The 17197-nt window shown below is 43.8% G+C and overlaps 1 protein-coding gene across 1 annotated transcript in view; it reads right to left on the bottom strand.

Moving 5' to 3' along the window:
* The window catches only part of LOC127075737 (repetitive proline-rich cell wall protein 1), a 209518-nt gene that overhangs the window by 100560 nt on the left and 91761 nt on the right, over positions 1-17197 (bottom strand). The window lies entirely within an intron of this gene.

Below are 17197 nucleotides of genomic sequence, written 5' to 3'. Positions count from 1 at the left end.
TGCTGTGATTGAGATCTCCCCTTTCTCTTGCCCTAGTTGCAATCGAGACCCTTGCTTCCTGTGCAAGCCTTGTCTAGGATAGGTTGGCCCTTGTGCCATTTAGCTAGAAACCTTAACTTAGGGTTGACTTTGCATGACAACATCTAGGCTCGAGTCGTAGTCTCCCTAGAGTTGTGTCTCCCTCTGTTATCTGGTTAGGCTAGATCCTTGTCCCTGCGTAGGGGAACTACATCGCCCTGATCTTCACACCAGATGAGGTATGTAGGCAGGAGATTGAGCTGATCTCTCCGGGCGCCCTTTTTCTTTTTTGTGTGTGTTTGGCAACTATTAGGCTCGAGCTCTAGTCTCCCTTTTAGATTGTTTGTTCGCTTTTTTTTCCAACCCTTTGTGTCTTAACCACCCTTGTGTGTGTTCTGGTTGGAGTCCGACATAAGTCCAGCGATTGGCAGTTGGTTTCCTGTGTGCGTTTTCTGGTTCGGATGCTAATGTAAGTCCAGTGATTGGCATTTGGGCTCCACGTTTGCCTATGTTGTTTCGTTTTGTTTGTGTGCGTGTCAGCCGAGCTACGAATGCTCTGATTCTTCTCTCGTCCGAGAAGATACGTATGCATAGGATGCGATATCCTAGCGAGCATGTGTCGTTTCCCCAGTCCGAACTACTTCGACTCTGATGTCTATGCCTGATAGACTAAGTAGGCCCAGGATGCGACATCCTGCCGAGTCAGTCTCAGTCAGTCTCTTTTGTTTCTTTCAGCCAGTGTGTGTGAGTTTGAGCAGTGTTTAGCAACCAATTTTCCTTCCTTTTGTGCGTGGATCCCGTAGAGTACTACGGATGCGTAGGGTGCCTAATACCTTCCCTTCGCATAACCGACTCCCGAACCCATTCTCTTTGGTCGCGAGACCATGTTCTTTCCCAGGTTTACTCTGAGCGTTTCCTTTCCCTCTTTTGGGATAAATAACGCACGGTGGCGGCTCTGTTGTTCTTTCTTTTCCCGCCGGTTTTTCGCGCGATGCGACACCTCCGGTCAAGCAGAAGCTCAGAAGAACAAGACCAGAGATGGCTGTCAAGATAAAGGAAGAAGTACAAAAGCAGTTGGATGCAGGGTTTCTAGCAGTCACCAATTATCCGCCATGGGTTGCAAACATCGTCCCAGTACCTAAGAAGGACGGAAAGGTACGGATGTGTGTCGACTACCGGGATCTGAACAGAGCTAGCCCTAAAGATGATTTCCCATTACCTCACATCGACGTTTTGGTAGATAATACAGCTCAGTTCTCGGTATTCTCCTTCATGGATGGCTTTTCTGGCTATAACCAAATCAAGATGGCACCAGAAGACATGGAAAAGACAACTTTCATAACCCCATGGGGCACCTTCTGCTACAAGGTGATGCCGTTTGGTCTGAAAAATGCCGGAGCAACATATCAGCGAGCAATGGTGACTCTGTTCCATGATATGATTCATCATGAAATCGAGGTTTATGTGGACGATATGATTGCCAAATCTCAGACAGAAGAAGAACATTTGTTGAATTTGCAGAAACTGTTTGAGCGTTTGAGGAAATTCAAATTGAGACTTAATCCGAATAAGTGCACTTTCGGGGTGAGATCGGGAAAATTGCTGGGTTTTATTGTTAGCGGAAAAGGGATTGAGGTGGATCCTGACAAAGTAAAAGCAATACAGGAAATGTTTGAGCCAAGAACAGAGAAGCAAGTCCGTAGTTTCTTAGGGAGGTTGAACTACATTGCAAGGTTCATCTCTCACCTAACAACCACGTGTGAGCCAATTTTCAAATTGCTGAGGAAGGATCAGGCTATCAGGTGGAATGAAGATTGTCAAAGGGCTTTCGAGAAGATAAAAGAGTATCTACAGAAACCTCCGATCCTTATACCTCCAGTTCCTGGGAGACCTCTGATAATGTACCTATCAGTGACCGAGAACTCGATGGGGTGTGTATTGGGACAGCATGACGAGTCTGGTCGAAAAGAGCATGCCATATACTACCTTAGCAAAAAGTTTACCGACTGTGAAATCAAATATTCGCAGCCTGAGAAAACTTGTTGTGCTTTGGCCTGGGCTGCTCGCCGACTGAGACAGTATATGTTGAACCATACTACCTTGTTGATTTCTAAGATGGATCCAGTGAAATACATATTCGAGAAGCCAGCTCTCACCGGAAGGGTCGCTCGTTGGCAAATGATTTTAACAGAGTATGATATTCAGTACACGTCACAGAAGGCCATCAAATGGAGTATTCTATCAGACTACCTTGCCGAGCAACCGATTGATGATTATGAGCCAATGAAGTTTGAATTCCCTGATGAAGACATCATGTTCCTCAAGATGAAAGACTGTGAAGAGCCAGTTGTTGAGGAGGGACCTGATCCAAACGAAAAGTGGACTTTGTTGTTTGATGGGGCTGTCAATGCTAGAGGTAGTGGAATTGGCGCTGTCATTACTACTCCGAAGGGTGCCCACATGCCTTTCACCGCTCGTTTGACTTTTGAGTGCACAAATAATGAAGCTGAGTACGAGGCCTGTATCTTGGGTATTGAGCAAGCCATTGATCTGAGAATCAAGACTCTGGACATCTTCGGAGATTCAGCTCTGGTGATCAATCAAGTGAATGGTGATTGGAATACTCTCCAGCCCACTCTGGTCCCCTACAGAGATTACACGAGAAGACTTTTGACTTTCTTCACAACGGTAAAATTATATCATATACCTCGTGATGAGAACCAGATGGCAGACGCACTTGCTACTCTATCCTCCATGATCAAGGTAATTCGTTGGAACCATGCTCCCAGGATCGATGTGATGCGCCTTGACAGGGCCGCGTATGTGTTTGCTGCTGAACTGGTAGTCGATGACAAGCCCTGGTATCACGATATCAAGTGCTTTCTGAAGAATCAAGAGTACCCTGCAGGGGCATCCAACAATGACAGAAAGACTTTGAGAAGATTGGCAGGCAGTTTCTTCTTGAACAAAGACGATGTGCTGTATAAGAGGAACTTCGACATGGTTTTGCTCAGATGCGTGGACAGACACGAGGCGGACATGTTAATGCAAGAAGTTCATGAAGGTTCCTTCGGTACTCATGCCGACGGACATGCAATGGCTAAGAAATTGTTGAGAGCGGGTTATTATTGGATGACCATGGAATTAGATTGTTTCAAGTATGCTCGGAAGTGTCATAAATGCCAGATTTATGCTGATAAGGTGCATGTACCGCCGAATCCTCTGAATGTGATGTCTTCGCCGTGGCCGTTTGCCATGTGGGGCATTGACATGATTGGAAAGATTGAGCCAACTGCTTCCAATGGGCATCGCTTCATCCTTGTTGCCATCGACTATTTCACCAAGTGGGTCGAGGCAGCGTCGTTCGCGAATGTCACCAGACATGTGGTTGCCCGTTTCATCAAGAAAGAAATCATTTGTCGCTATGGGATTCCCGAAAGAATCATTACTGATAATGGTTCTAATCTCAACAACAAAATGATGAAGGAGTTGTGTCAGAACTTCAACATTCAGCATCACAACTCTTCCCCTTACCGCCCTAAGATGAACGGCGCTGTTGAGGCGGCAAATAAGAACATAAAGAAGATTGTGCAGAAGATGGTCGTCACGTACAGAGATTGGCATGAGATGCTACCTTTCGCCTTGCATGGGTACCGCACTTCAGTACGTACATCGACCGGGGCAACCCCTTACTCCCTTGTGTATGGTATGGAAGCAGTCCTACCTGTTGAAGTGGAGATTCCTTCCCTAAGAGTCTTGTTGGATGTCAAGCTAGACGAAGCTGAATGGATTCGGACAAGGTTCAATGAGTTGAGTCTTATCGAAGAGAAGCGAATGGCAGCCATTTGTCATGGGCAGTTGTATCAGAGTCGGATGAAGAGAGCCTTTGATCAGAAAGTGCATCCTCGTTGTTTCCAAGTCGGAGATTTAGTGTTGAAAAGGATCCTTCCTCCTCAGACAGATCACAGGGGCAAGTGGACTCCTAACTATGATGGACCGTATATCGTCACCATGGTTTTTGATGGTGGGGCTTTAATGCTTGCAACTATGGATGGTGAAAACTTCACTTCCCCTGTGAACTCAGACGCAGTTAAAAAATACTTCGCATAAAATAGACCCGCTGGACAGTAAAAAGAGTAGTCCAGGCAAAAATGGGCATCCCGACGAACCAAGAAAATGAAAAGGTTCGGGCAAAAATTAGGGATTAAAAATGAAAAGATCGTACACCCGGTAAGTTGAAAACCTGAAAAGGCAACTTAGGCAAAAATGGATATCCCGGTGGATTGAAAACCCGAAAAGGGCGATCCAGGCAAAAGTTAGGGATTAAGCGAATGACTGCGTTCTGAGTAGTTCTAAATCTCATCTCGTGCCAATGACTAGAAATTTTTGAAGGATAGGAAACAGTCCAATCACTCTTTCAGAAGGCTGATTATCTGGAGGATCTTGAAGACGAGCAAGTCATAGCAGAATTGGAACCCAATAGAAATCCATTTCACATTGCCATTAGATTAATTTCTGTTTTTATCTATTGTGCGATTACCTCTTTCCAGGGATTGCTTCCTAATGTAAATGCCTATTCAGAGGCCATTCAATCAATAAAATCATGTTATTCAGTATATCTCTGTTTTCATTTTCATTTTACTGTTTTGTTTGCAAAAATGACGTTCGAATTTTTGATAAACATTGCATCATGACACATAAGGGCTTTACAGGTACAGGCTTAATAAACATTTAAAATTGTTGTAAATTTTAAGTGCTTTGGATCGTCTATTCAGAACAGATACCCTCGGGGCATTTCCTTAAAATCTCCTGCAGATGATCGTGAATATCTTCCCCAGTGAAGTCGCCAACAGACGAATTCAGTGTCTTGACCCTGCAGAGCTGATCAGAGTGTTGGATTCTTCAATCCCCAGCAGTTTCTCACCACCGTACTTCCCCAAGCGGTTGTTTCAAGACATACACTCCCCAGTAGAGTTGACAGTGTCAGACTATATATCCCCAGCGGAGTTGACAGTGCCAGACTATATCTTCCCAGCAGAAGTGGCTGCTCCTTAGAGTTCGATGCCAGATCGATAATCCCAATGCCAGATCCATTATTTCTTTCCTTGAAGCAGAACCTCGGTACCGTATCAGTGTTTGCTCCCCCTGCTGAGTCATCTCTCGCAAATCGTGGTTGCCAGAACCATTGTAGCTTTCCTCAGCAGCAGGCTTCCAATGCCATTCTTTCCCCGATCAGAGTCTCGGTATGGCCAGAACACCGCATGGCTAGTCATCTCCCCACAGAGTTCTTTGCGCTGTGCATCTCCAACAGCCTTGCCAGGGTCCAGAAGATGATGATCATTTCTCCAGCAGATCCCTTGCCTCAGCTTGGCATTCTACCCAGCATTTCGCATCCCTGCATGTAGAATCATATTGCATTGCATCCTTCCAAATCGCGTAGCATTTCCATTTTCATGGAGCATTACGCCATTGAAAAATTCAAACATACGCATGTAAGCATAAAACATTCTCGGTATCCCAAGTGATAAGCTAGAAGTTGTTTCCAGTACTCAGACTGAAGATTGTTCATGACTTACCTTTGTTATCCCTAGCAAGTGTCATTGGCCCATGCGCCGCCTCTATTATCATTCCCTATTTCTGCCAATGCTGACAGGCATGAAGTTTTACCGGTATCCAGACCGAAGTGGCATTCAGGCCAGTTTTCCGGTATCCAGACCGAAGTGGCATTCAGGCCAGTTTTCCGGTATCCAGACCGAAGTGGCATTCAGGCCAGTGTTCCGATGTTCAGATCGAAGAAGTTTCCGACGTTCAGGTCGATGCAACTTGTGGCATTCAGGCCAATTTCCCGGTATCCAGACCGAAGTGGCATTCAGGCCAGTTTTCCCGGTATCCAGACCGAAGTGGCATTCAGGCCAGTTTTCCGGTATCCAGACCGAAGTGGCATTCAGGCCAGTGTTCCGATGTTCAGATCGAAGAAGTTTCCGACGTTCAGTTCGATGCAACTTGTGGCATTCAGGCCAGTTTTCCGGTATTCAGATCGAAGTGGCATTCAGGCCAATTTTCCGATATCCAGACCGAAGTGGCATTCAGGCCAGTGTTCCGATGTTCAGATCGAAGAAGGTTCCGACGTTCAGGTCAATGCGACTTGTGGCATTCAGGCCAAGTTTCCGATGTTCAGATCGAAATCCTTTCCAGTATTCAGACTGATGAGCGGCATTCAGGCCATGGTTATTTCTGTGTTACCATTTATGTTGGTATCCAGTTTAACATTCTTTTTTGATACCTCTTTGCCGATTCTGACAGACATTGTTACTTCACTTCACTTCAGTGCAAATTTTTGGGCTTTTATTGTATTCAATCCCTTGATACCTCGAAAGCACGAAAACAGCTGCCATCTTCTTTCCGGGTCTCTAGTTGATTGAATAGGGGCAGCTGTAATACCCCAAAATTTACCCTTCATTTTTCCTGGAAAAAAAAAAAACAAAAAAAAAAAAAAAAAAAAAAACAAAAAAAAAATTTAATTAATTAATTAATTAATTAATTAATTAAATAAAATAAATAAATAAATAAAATATAACAAATTATTTTGGACTTGGGTCTCCCTCATTTAAGCTCATTACCCACGAAAATCAGTCTATAAATACTGAAGTTTCAGTAGAGGAAAACACACTTGGAGTTACACTGGGAGATTCACTGGAGAAAGAAGGAAGAGAAGCAAAACCCTGAGGAAAAGATAGTGAGAGAAAAGCCAACAGAGTTCAGAGCAACCTCCAAACCCTGAAAGGAACTCAACTTGTAAACCTCACGGGCGTAACTCAATCAAGCTCTCCAATCAGGTTTGCCCTATATCCATCATCTTTATGCCTTTTATTTGAATGCTCTAAATGTATGAGGTATTATGGGTGAATTTGATACCTTTTTGTGAGCCTTTTGTGAATTTTGATGGAATTATTCATGTGGTTACATTTTGATTTAGGGGCAACTCTGGGTTACCCTATTTTGTTTATTCTAACCTGTCTTGTGTTTCCATGGCATTGTTTTCTCTTGATTTCATCCTACTACTCTAACCCTTTGTCGAGTTTTGTGAGGGCTCACATGGCTTTCGCAGAGACACTCGCGTGGTTTCCCACTTTATTTGTGGGATACCCCCTGGAGTTTTATTCTGATTATTCGTGTTGACTGATTTCCTTTGACGGTCCAGCTGGAGACATTTCAGGGTTTCTTGCCCCTTTAACTGCTATAACTTCGGATCTTTATCCGTGTGGTAATTTTTTCCCTTTCTCATACTTTATCGCTTTCTTAGCTGGAAGACCTCGATAGGAGGCAATGTTTGAGCCCCTTGGTGGCATTTTCCTTTGAGATACATGTTTTGTGTTTTGTATTCATATCCCTGCAGGTAGCGCGGTTCCTTCGTCAAGGACTGCCTTTTTGCCCTCGAGCATCCCAAACCCTAAAACCCAAAGCAACACGTTTACTCCTTCTACTACAGGCGAGTAAGTCTCCAAAGGTCGAGCATCCGGTAGATTGCGTAGTAACGTTGTTCGTCCAAAACCCAATCCATAACCCCGTAGTTAGCCGAACTACGGCTTGCTCTGATTCTCATTCCAGATGAGATACGTAGGCATAAGACGCGATGTCTTAGCGAGCACACATCCCCCCAACTCATAGGTCAGCCGAGCTACGAAGACTCTGATTCTCATATTCAGATGAGATACGTATGCAGTGGATGCGACATCCGCGCGAGTCATTTCTCTTAACCTTTTTAGTAAATAAACACGTTAGGTAAACCCACACCCTTTAGACAAAAACTACAAAAGTGGATCCCGTAGAGTACTATGGATGCGTAGGGGTGCTAATACCTTCCCTTCGCATAACCGACTCCCGAACCCAAGATTTGGTTGCGAGACCCCGTCTTGTCCTTTCCTTTTTCAGGTTTACTTCAAGCGTTTCCTTTCCCTCCTTTGGGATGAATAACGCACGGTGGCGACTCTTCTGTCATTCTCTTTCGCCGGTTGTTTTTTTCGCACACTGTATTTTTCAGGTTGCGACACCGAGCAAATACATGCAAAGTGATCATTGAAACCTAACTTTGGCAATATTTCTCATTTATTCAAACCAAAACTCTTACCACAATTTATTACTTTCTATGCAAGATAACTTGATTAAAACCAAAACCCTATTGTTACATTGAGCCACGATTAATACAACCATCAAACGGCGGTGATATCTTACAATCCCTGTGGATACGATAACAAAAACCCGACACGAAATATACTTTCAACAAAATGGCGCCGTTGCCGGGGATTGTAAATTGATATTGCGAGCATCGCAATGGTTGTTTAAGTTTTAGCTTGTGAATTTTTGACTTGTGCTTGTAATTTGTTTGGTTTAGTGTGTAGCTTATGTTTTATGCGAGGGCAAATCCCTGTGGACGAACTTCTTTTTGATCCTGAGATCGAGAGAACCGCAAGGAGGCTCAATAGCAAAACGAGACGTAGGAGGCAACAGGCTAGACAACGCCAAGAGCAAGGAGAAAGTTCTTCAACCACAAATCCACCACCATTCATACCAAACATGGAGCCACAACCACCACCACCTATTTCTACTCCATGCATCAATAGTCCAAGGAACACCGCTCAGTTTGCCAACCACACAGGAAGGCAAGCTGAGATGAAAACGGGAACTCTGAATTTATTATATGGGAGTCCATTCACCGGAATGGACCATGAAGACCCATTTGCTTTTCTCACAAAATTTTATGAGATAGCATTGGCTGCCGGAGTGGATCAGGCTCAGGAGCTTCCGTTGTTCAGACGATTATTTCCCCACGCTTTTCTCGGTAAAGCCAAGGATTGGTACCTAGATCAAACACCAGCCGTAATGACAGACTGGAACGTGTTAGAAGAGAAATTCATTGAAAGATTTTTCTCCCATAACCGATTCATGGAATCAAAGACGGCCATCTCGGTGTTTTCTCAAGGAACCAGTGAATCTTTGAATGAAGCGTGGGAAAGATTCAAGTCCATGCTTCGGAAATGTAAAGGGCATGGATTTGATGAAATGACTCAAATCCATATCTTCAGAAATGGACTTCAACCAAACTGCAAAACGTTGTTGGATGCTACCTCGGGTGGCTCTTTATTGTCAAAAAGTGCCGAAGAAGCCACGAACATTATAAATCAAATGGCTTTGAATGATCTTCAGAGTCAAAGTCGAGGAAATTCTTTGAAGAAGGCGGGAGTGCTTGAGCTAGGGACGAACGATGCCATCCTTGCCCAAAACAAGCTCATCTCACAACAAGTGGAACTCTTAACGCAACAAATCAAAGAGTTAAGAGAACCGTCAAAAGCTAAACAAATAGCTTGTTGTGAACTTTGTAAAGGTGAACATGACACCGGATTTTGTCCACCTCCCGGTTTTGACGAAGTAAACTACATGGCCAATCAACGAGACTATCAACCGAGACAACAACAACAACAACAACAACAACCTTATCAACCGCACCCTCAAAATAAACAACAACAATTCCAAGGGAACCAAGGGTTCCAACCTAGAAGCAACTATTATCATAACCAAGGTTATGGAGGTGGTTCTTCTAGCCGTCAAAACCCTCCCCAAAATCCTTATCAACCTCAACCTCAACAACCGCCGGTCGTAACTTCTAAATTGGAAGAGACATTGACGCAATTCATGCAAATGTCAATGGCTAACCAAAAGAGCAATGACGCGGCCATAAAAAATCTCGAGACTCAAGTTGGGCAACTTGCTAAGCAACTCGCGGAACAACAAACCGGTCCTTCCTTTTCGGCAAACACGCAAACAAATCCTAATGCACATTGTAAGGCGATCATGACGAGAAGTGGGAGGGAGTTGGGTAGTGAGAATAAAAAAAGAGTTGAGAGTGAACAAAGAGAGAAAGAAATTGAGGAGGAAATCGTGGAGGAAAATGTAGATGGTGAAGTAGGAGTGTGGAGTGATGAGGAAGTAGTTGAAAAGAATAAAAATAATGGTGAAGTTGAAAAAGAAAAAGGTGTGGAGATGGGGAAAAATACAAGTGATGAGGTAATAAGGGAGGTAGTGAAAAAGCCTAGATGGAAGAGTGCTAGAGTTGCAAAAGGAAAGGAGGTAGTGAACGCTACTCCTATCCAAAACCTTCCTTATCCTCATGCTCCTTCCAAAAGGGAGAATGAACAGCATTACGCCCGGTTCATGGATATTTTTAAACAGTTGCAAATCAACATTCCGTTTGCCGAAGCCTTGGAGCAAATGCCCAAGTATGCCAAATTCATGAAGGACATACTAACCAAAAAGCGGAGGTATACGGAACCGGAGACCATCATCCTTGATGCGAGCTGTAGTGCCATTATTCAAAGGACGCTTCCTAAGAAAGAGGTTGATCCGGGAAGAGTTACATTGCCGGTTAAAATTGGTGACGTGTATGTCAGGAAGGGACTTATTGACTTGGGGTCGAGCATTAATCTTATACCTTTGTCAATTATCAAGAGGCTTGGCAACATTGAGATTAAGTCCATCCGAATGACGTTGCAATTGGCGGATAAATCGACAACCCATCCTCATGGCGTAGCCCAAGATGTTTTGGTGAAGGTCGACAAATTATTTTTCCCGGTCGATTTTATTGTTATTGATATGGAGGAAGATGATGATGCTCCGCTCATCTTGGGCCGACCGTTCATGAAGATCGCGCGAATGATGATAGATGTTGATGACGGTTTAATGAAGGTGAGGGTTCAAAATGAGGAAGTCACATTTGATCTATTCGAGGCGATGAAGCATTCAAAAGATAGAAATGATAGCTTTCGCATCGATGTGATCGAAGACGCTATTATGGAGGTTTCAAAGCATATTCATGAGATATCTCCTATGGAGTTAGCTCTTGACGACTCATTGGAGGTTTTCACTGTGGAAGAAGAGCTAGCTCTTGAGGAATGCTTAAAGGAACTTGATAGTTTCGACGACCTACAACCTTGGGAAGTAGAGGAGGAAAACTTGAAGAAGGAGGTCATTGACGAAAAAGCGCCAATTGAATTAAAAGTGTTACCTTCGACTTTGAAGTATGTGTTTCTAGATGAGACCGAGGCAAAGCCGGTCATCATAAGCAACCTTTTGACAAAAGAAGAAGAAGCCCGCCTAATCATTGTGCTAAAAACCAATCAAGAAGCTATGGGTTGGACTCTTTCCGATCTAAAAGGAATAAGTCCATCCTATTGTATGCACAAGATTTTGATGGAGGAGGATTTCAAGCCGGTAGCTCAACCACAACGCCGCTTAAATCCTACCATGAAAGAGGTTGTTCGAAAGGAAGTTGTGAAGCTATTGGATGCGGGAATGATTTACCCGATCTCGGATAGTCCTTGGGTTAGTCCCGTGCACGTGGTTCCGAAGAAGGGTGGAATGACCGTAATCCGAAATGACAAAGACGAATTGATCCCGACTAAAGTTGCAACGGGGTGGAGAATGTGTATAGATTATAGACAGTTGAATACCGCGACTCGAAAGGACCATTTTCCACTCCCATTTATGGATCAAATGCTCGAAAGACTATCGGGCCAACAATACTATTGTTTTTTGGACGGCTACTCCGGGTACAACCAAATTGCGGTTGACCCGGTTGATAATGAGAAGACGGCTTTCACGTGTCCGTTTGGAGTGTTCGCATACAGAAAAATGCCCTTTGGGCTGTGCAATGCACCGGCGACCTTCCAACGATGTGTCCAAGCCATTTTTGCCGATCTGATAGAGAAAACAATGGAAGTCTTCATGGATGACTTCTCGGTATTTGGTGGGACGTTTAGTCTATGCTTGGCAAATTTGAAGACGGTGTTGGAAAGGTGTGTGAAAACCAATTTGGTGCTTAATTGGGAGAAGTGTCACTTCATGGTGACCGAGGGGATCGTGCTAGGCCACAAAGTCTCTAGAAGGGGGCTTGAACTGGATAGAGCTAAGGTTGAAGTAATTGAAAAATTACCCCCTCCGGTGAATGTGAAGGGCATCCGTAGCTTTTTGGGGCACGCGGGGTTCTACCGGCGCTTTATCAAGGACTTCTCAAAGGTGGCTAAGCCTTTGAGCAATTTGCTCGCCAAGGACCAGGTATTTCTCTTTACCGAAGATTGTTTGCAAGCTTTTGAGGTTTTAAAAGAAAAATTGGTTACCGCTCCAATAATAGTCGCTCCCGATTGGAATGAAAATTTTGAACTAATGTGTGACGCGAGTGACTATGCTGTTGGAGCGGTACTTGGCCAAAGAAAAGACAAAACTTTCCATGCGATACATTATGCGAGTAAGGTTCTTAACGAGGCTCAAATAAATTATGCCACAACGGAAAAAGAACTACTTGCAATAGTGTATGCGCTAGAAAAGTTTAGGTCTTATCTTATAGGGTCTAAAGTCGTTGTGTATACCGATCACGCGGCGATTAAATATCTGCTAACCAAACCGGATTCGAAGCAAAGGCTCATCCGTTGGATCCTCTTGTTACAAGAATTCGATGTGGAAATCAAAGACAAGAAGGGGTCGGAAAACTTGGTAGCGGATCATTTATCCCGATTAGTGAACGTGGAGGTTACCGCGTCGGAAAAAGAAATCCGGGAAGAATTTCCTGATGAAAAATTGTTTAAGGTTCAAGTTAGGCCGTGGTTTGCAGACTTTGCAAACCACAAGGCTAGTGGTTTTGTGCCTGGCGACCTAACTTCGAACCAAAAAAGGAAGTTCCTTTCGGATGCGAAGTATTATGTTTGGGATGACCCATACTTGTTTAAGTTGGGTAGCGATAACCTGTTAAGGAGATGCGTAACTGGTGATGAAGCCCAGAGCATCCTTTGGCATTGTCACAAGTCGCCTTATGGCGGACATTATAATGGGGTTAGAACGGCCACTAAAATTCTTCAATCGGGATTTTATTGGCCAACTATTTTCAAAGACGCACATACCCATGCGCAAAGTTGTGACAGTTGCCAAAGAAGTGGTGGGATAGGTAAGAGAGATGAGATGCCTCTCCAAAATATCCAAGAAGTGGAAGTATTTGATTGTTGGGGCATAGATTTTGTAGGACCTTTCCCACCCTCTTATGGGAATGAGTACATGCTTGTCGCTGTCGATTATGTCTCTAAGTGGGTTGAGGCGATTGCCTCACCTCGGGCGGATGCGAAAACGGTGATAAAATTTTTGAAGAAAAACATATTCTCCCGTTTCGGAACCCCCCGAGTGTTGATAAGTGACGGAGGGTCACACTTTTGTAATGCACCTTTGGAAACTATTTTAAAACATTACGGTGTATCGCATAGGGTGACAACTCCGTATCACCCTCAGGCTAACGGGCAAGCTGAGGTCTCTAATCGAGAGATTAAGAGAATCCTTGAAAAAACCGTGTCTAATTCAAAAAAGGAGTGGTCCCAAAAATTGGACGAAGCATTATGGGCCTACCGTACGGCCTTTAAAGCTCCAATTGGCCTAACTCCCTTTCAATTGGTATTTGGTAAAACTTGCCATTTGCCGGTTGAATTGGAGCACAAGGCCTTGTGGGCCCTAAAGTTTTTAAATTTTGAACATGAGTTGGCCGGTAACAAAAGGAAAGTGCAACTACTGGAGTTGGAGGAGATGCGCAATGCCGCATACCACTCAAGTTGGTTGTACAAGGAAAAGGCAAAGAAGTATCACGACAAGAAGCTCCGTAACAAAGAATTTGTGCCCGGACAATTGGTCCTATTGTTCAACTCCCGGTTGAAATTGTTTCCCGGGAAGTTAAAATCAAAATGGTCTGGGCCATTTCGGGTGAAAGAGGTGAAGGAGTACGGGGCTATTGTCATTGAAGACATAGACAAGAAAGATAGTTGGACCGTGAATGGCCAACGATTGAAAGTGTATCTCGGCGGTCATGTGGATCGCGAGAGTTGTGCTCTACCGCTCAATGCTCCTTTGTGAGCATCGCACCGTCGAGCTTAGCCGACGTTAAACAAGCGCTTGTTGGGAGGCACCCCAACATTGTAAGTATTTACTGTTTTTGTGTTGTGTTGTGTTGGGTTACCTTGTGATAAAACTGTTCTGGATGAACTTGCAAGTGCTGCATTTGAAAAGAAAAAAAAACACACTTGTTGTCATGCTCGCTTGCAGCTCGCTAGGCGAGGCAGTAGCGAGCAGGTTCGCTAGATGCTCGCTAGGCGAGACAGCAGCGAGCGCTGCAGGACAGTTTTCTATTTAAATCTCAGCAGGGACATTTTGCCCCACACTTATAAAAAAAATTCTGAACGGCTCTGCTGAGGAGTTTGTGCTAAGCTTCTCAAACTCTCTCATTTGCATCTCTATCACCAACACTTGCTCTTTTCGGTCGATTGCAAACTCTTCTCACTTCACATTTCCGAATCCGTGTAACTAAGGTTTGCCCTACTACATTTTTCTTTTTGTTTGAACTCTAAATTTCAATTTGAATGGCAAATAGGATGAGTGTGGTATGGGAAACATTGAGGTTGCATGTGGTATTTTGGAGTTTGCAATTTTTGGAAATTTAGGTTTTCGAATTGGGGATTTATTTTTATTTTAGGTTTTGCATGCAATTAGGTAATCCCCAATAGCATAGAACGATTATTTGCTTGAGAAATCATTAGGTTCTGATGTTGGAACCCTTTGAGTAAGGGTTTTGGGGGAAAATCTCTGAACATGCTGAAAAACCCCAAAACCCGTAAGGTTCGCTAGCACTCGCTAGGCGAACCTGGGGCGAGCGTTCGCTGCCACTTCGCTAGGCGAAGCAGCAGCGAGCAAGGCAGTCTTTTAAATTATGCTTTGATGTCTAATCTGTTTGTTTGGTGTGCGTTGTTTCCTCTCATATTTTGCAGAATGGAGTCAAGGTCTGGAGCGGGTAAGAAAAGAAAGGGAGCGACTACTTCTCGGACAGTGCCTATCCAGTTTGACCAAGACAAGTTTGTCGGCCCGAAGCAGGCCGCCAGATACATCGCTCTGGAGAAGCGGAAGATACTTCCAGAGAAGCGATTTCTGATCAACCCACAGGGCACTTACAGAAATTTCGCCGGGTTGATTGACGCGAAGAAATGGGATAGGTTAATTAGTCCCTTAGAGCATTACGACATAGCGACAGTGCGTGAATTTTATGCTAACGCACTGCCCGACGACGACGAGCCCTTTACTTGGGTATCTAAAGTGGCCGGGCGTCCAATTCCATTTGACCGGGATGCTATCAACCGAATCCTTGGGGAACCGCTCCAGCTGGGAGCTAACCAGAGAGACCAATACCACACTGACCTAAGGCTTCACCGAGATGTTCCTGCCATTACTGCCGCCCTGCTTTTACCAGGGAAATCGGTTGAGCTGAACCCATCTGGGGTTCCAATGAGGTATCACCGGGAGGACATGACTCCCATGGCTCAACTGATACTGCTCTTGGTTTTAACCAACATCCAGCCTAAATCACACACCTCTACTGTGCCGATCCCAGTGGCACATTTGGTCCATTCCATCCTCACCAATGTCGAGATAGATGTGGCGAAGATCATCGCAAATGAGTTGAAGTCCGTGGTCGAGAGCGGGCTTAAGTCGGGGGCTCGTGTTAATTGTCCCCTAGCTTTCCCGTGTTTGATCATGAGTTTATGCGTTCAGGAAAGGGTGAGACTTCCGTCTCGTGGGCAGGTAAGGATCCCGTCACCTATCGATGACCGGTATGTGGCTAAATATTGTCGACCGAAGACTACCAGTGGCAGTGCAGCTGCAGGAAGTACCCGGACTTCTGATGGTCCTGGTACTTCTACTCCTAGACTTGATCCGTACGTCCAAGCTGTGTGCAATTACAGTTTGGAATGGATGGCGGCATCCCAGAGAGCCATGTTGGATATGCACGACTCTATGCAGCGATTGCAGCTGCAGGGAAGTGGTGCCCATGCTTTGATGACGCGTGAGCAGTTTCTGCTTCACGCCAACTGGCCTGTGGACACGCCAGTGTATAGTGAGGGGGTGGGCGCTGATGCTGATGATGCTGATGATGATGATGTTGATGATGAGGCTACCGGTTCTGAGGCCGGTAGCGAGGAGGAGTCCTGAGCCCTTAGTGGGTTAAGTTTTTTTTTTTTTTTTTTCTTTCAGTTTTTATGTCATTTCTATTTGTATTTTCGGATTTTGTATCTTGATTTTGGTGTTGTACTATTGGGGTGTTTTGTCCCCCATGAACAAATTTATATTTTCAGTTAATGTTAATTATTTATGTTTTTAATTTTGTGTGTTTAATAAATTTTTGGTTGATTAAGTGGCAAACCCTTCTAGATTGGTTGCTCCTCAAGAAGTACCCAATGAAGGTGCATCCGAGCTTGGATGGCAATGATAAGAATAAACAAGTGAATGAAGCTAAGGTACATGGTTACCTTCGGCTAGAATTTTAGAATGCATTAGGAACTTTACTCTTTTTGGTAAATTGAATATTGTCTTTTTACAACATAATTGAATGAATGTTTCATCTAGAACTTAAAACCACAAATTGTGAGGAAACCTCCATTGTACACTTAAATGCTGGATTCTAATAAGTTTTATTGATTCATGAGATTCATGCTTTGTCTTTTATTATTGTGAAATTGTGGAAGCAATTAGAAATGATCAAGGCACTTGTTTTCTTTTGAGCACAACTACATCCAAAATCAACTTACCTGTGAGCAGAGAGAGTATTTGTTAACCCCTTTGAGCTTAAACAGTTGAATCTCGGCTTGAAATAAAGCGAGATCTCAAAAATCTTTTTTTTTACAACCCGGAAAATCTTGATTATTGTTCTTTTGCCGTAAAAAGTTAAGAGCATTCACTTAGGGTGTGGAAGAAATAAGTTGGGGAGAACGAAAAAGAATTGGTAAGTACCACAACTCTTGTAAAAGAAAAGAAAAACCGAGCAAGCATTAAAAAATGTATGTATAGAAAATATAGAAAAGAAACATTTGTTTTGTATATTTGATGTGAAAGAAAAGAACAAAAATAGAAAGAATGAAAATGAATGCTTGCTTGGAAGAAAAATAGTGAAAAATAAAAATTGAGTTGTGGAATATGTGTTGTGAAGGTTACAAATAAGAAACAAATGAAACAAAGTCGAGTAGTGTGAATAATATTGTGAATGTCTCTTTTGCATCAGCACTTTCGTTTCAATGGCCTTAGAAATGTCCCTTGTTTGTTAACCTAGCCA

The sequence above is a fragment of the Lathyrus oleraceus genome, chromosome 4 (assembly GCF_024323335.1).
Source record: "Lathyrus oleraceus cultivar Zhongwan6 chromosome 4, CAAS_Psat_ZW6_1.0, whole genome shotgun sequence".
NCBI lineage: Eukaryota > Viridiplantae > Streptophyta > Magnoliopsida > Fabales > Fabaceae > Lathyrus > Lathyrus oleraceus.
This window is presented reverse-complemented; position numbering and strand designations above follow the sequence as displayed.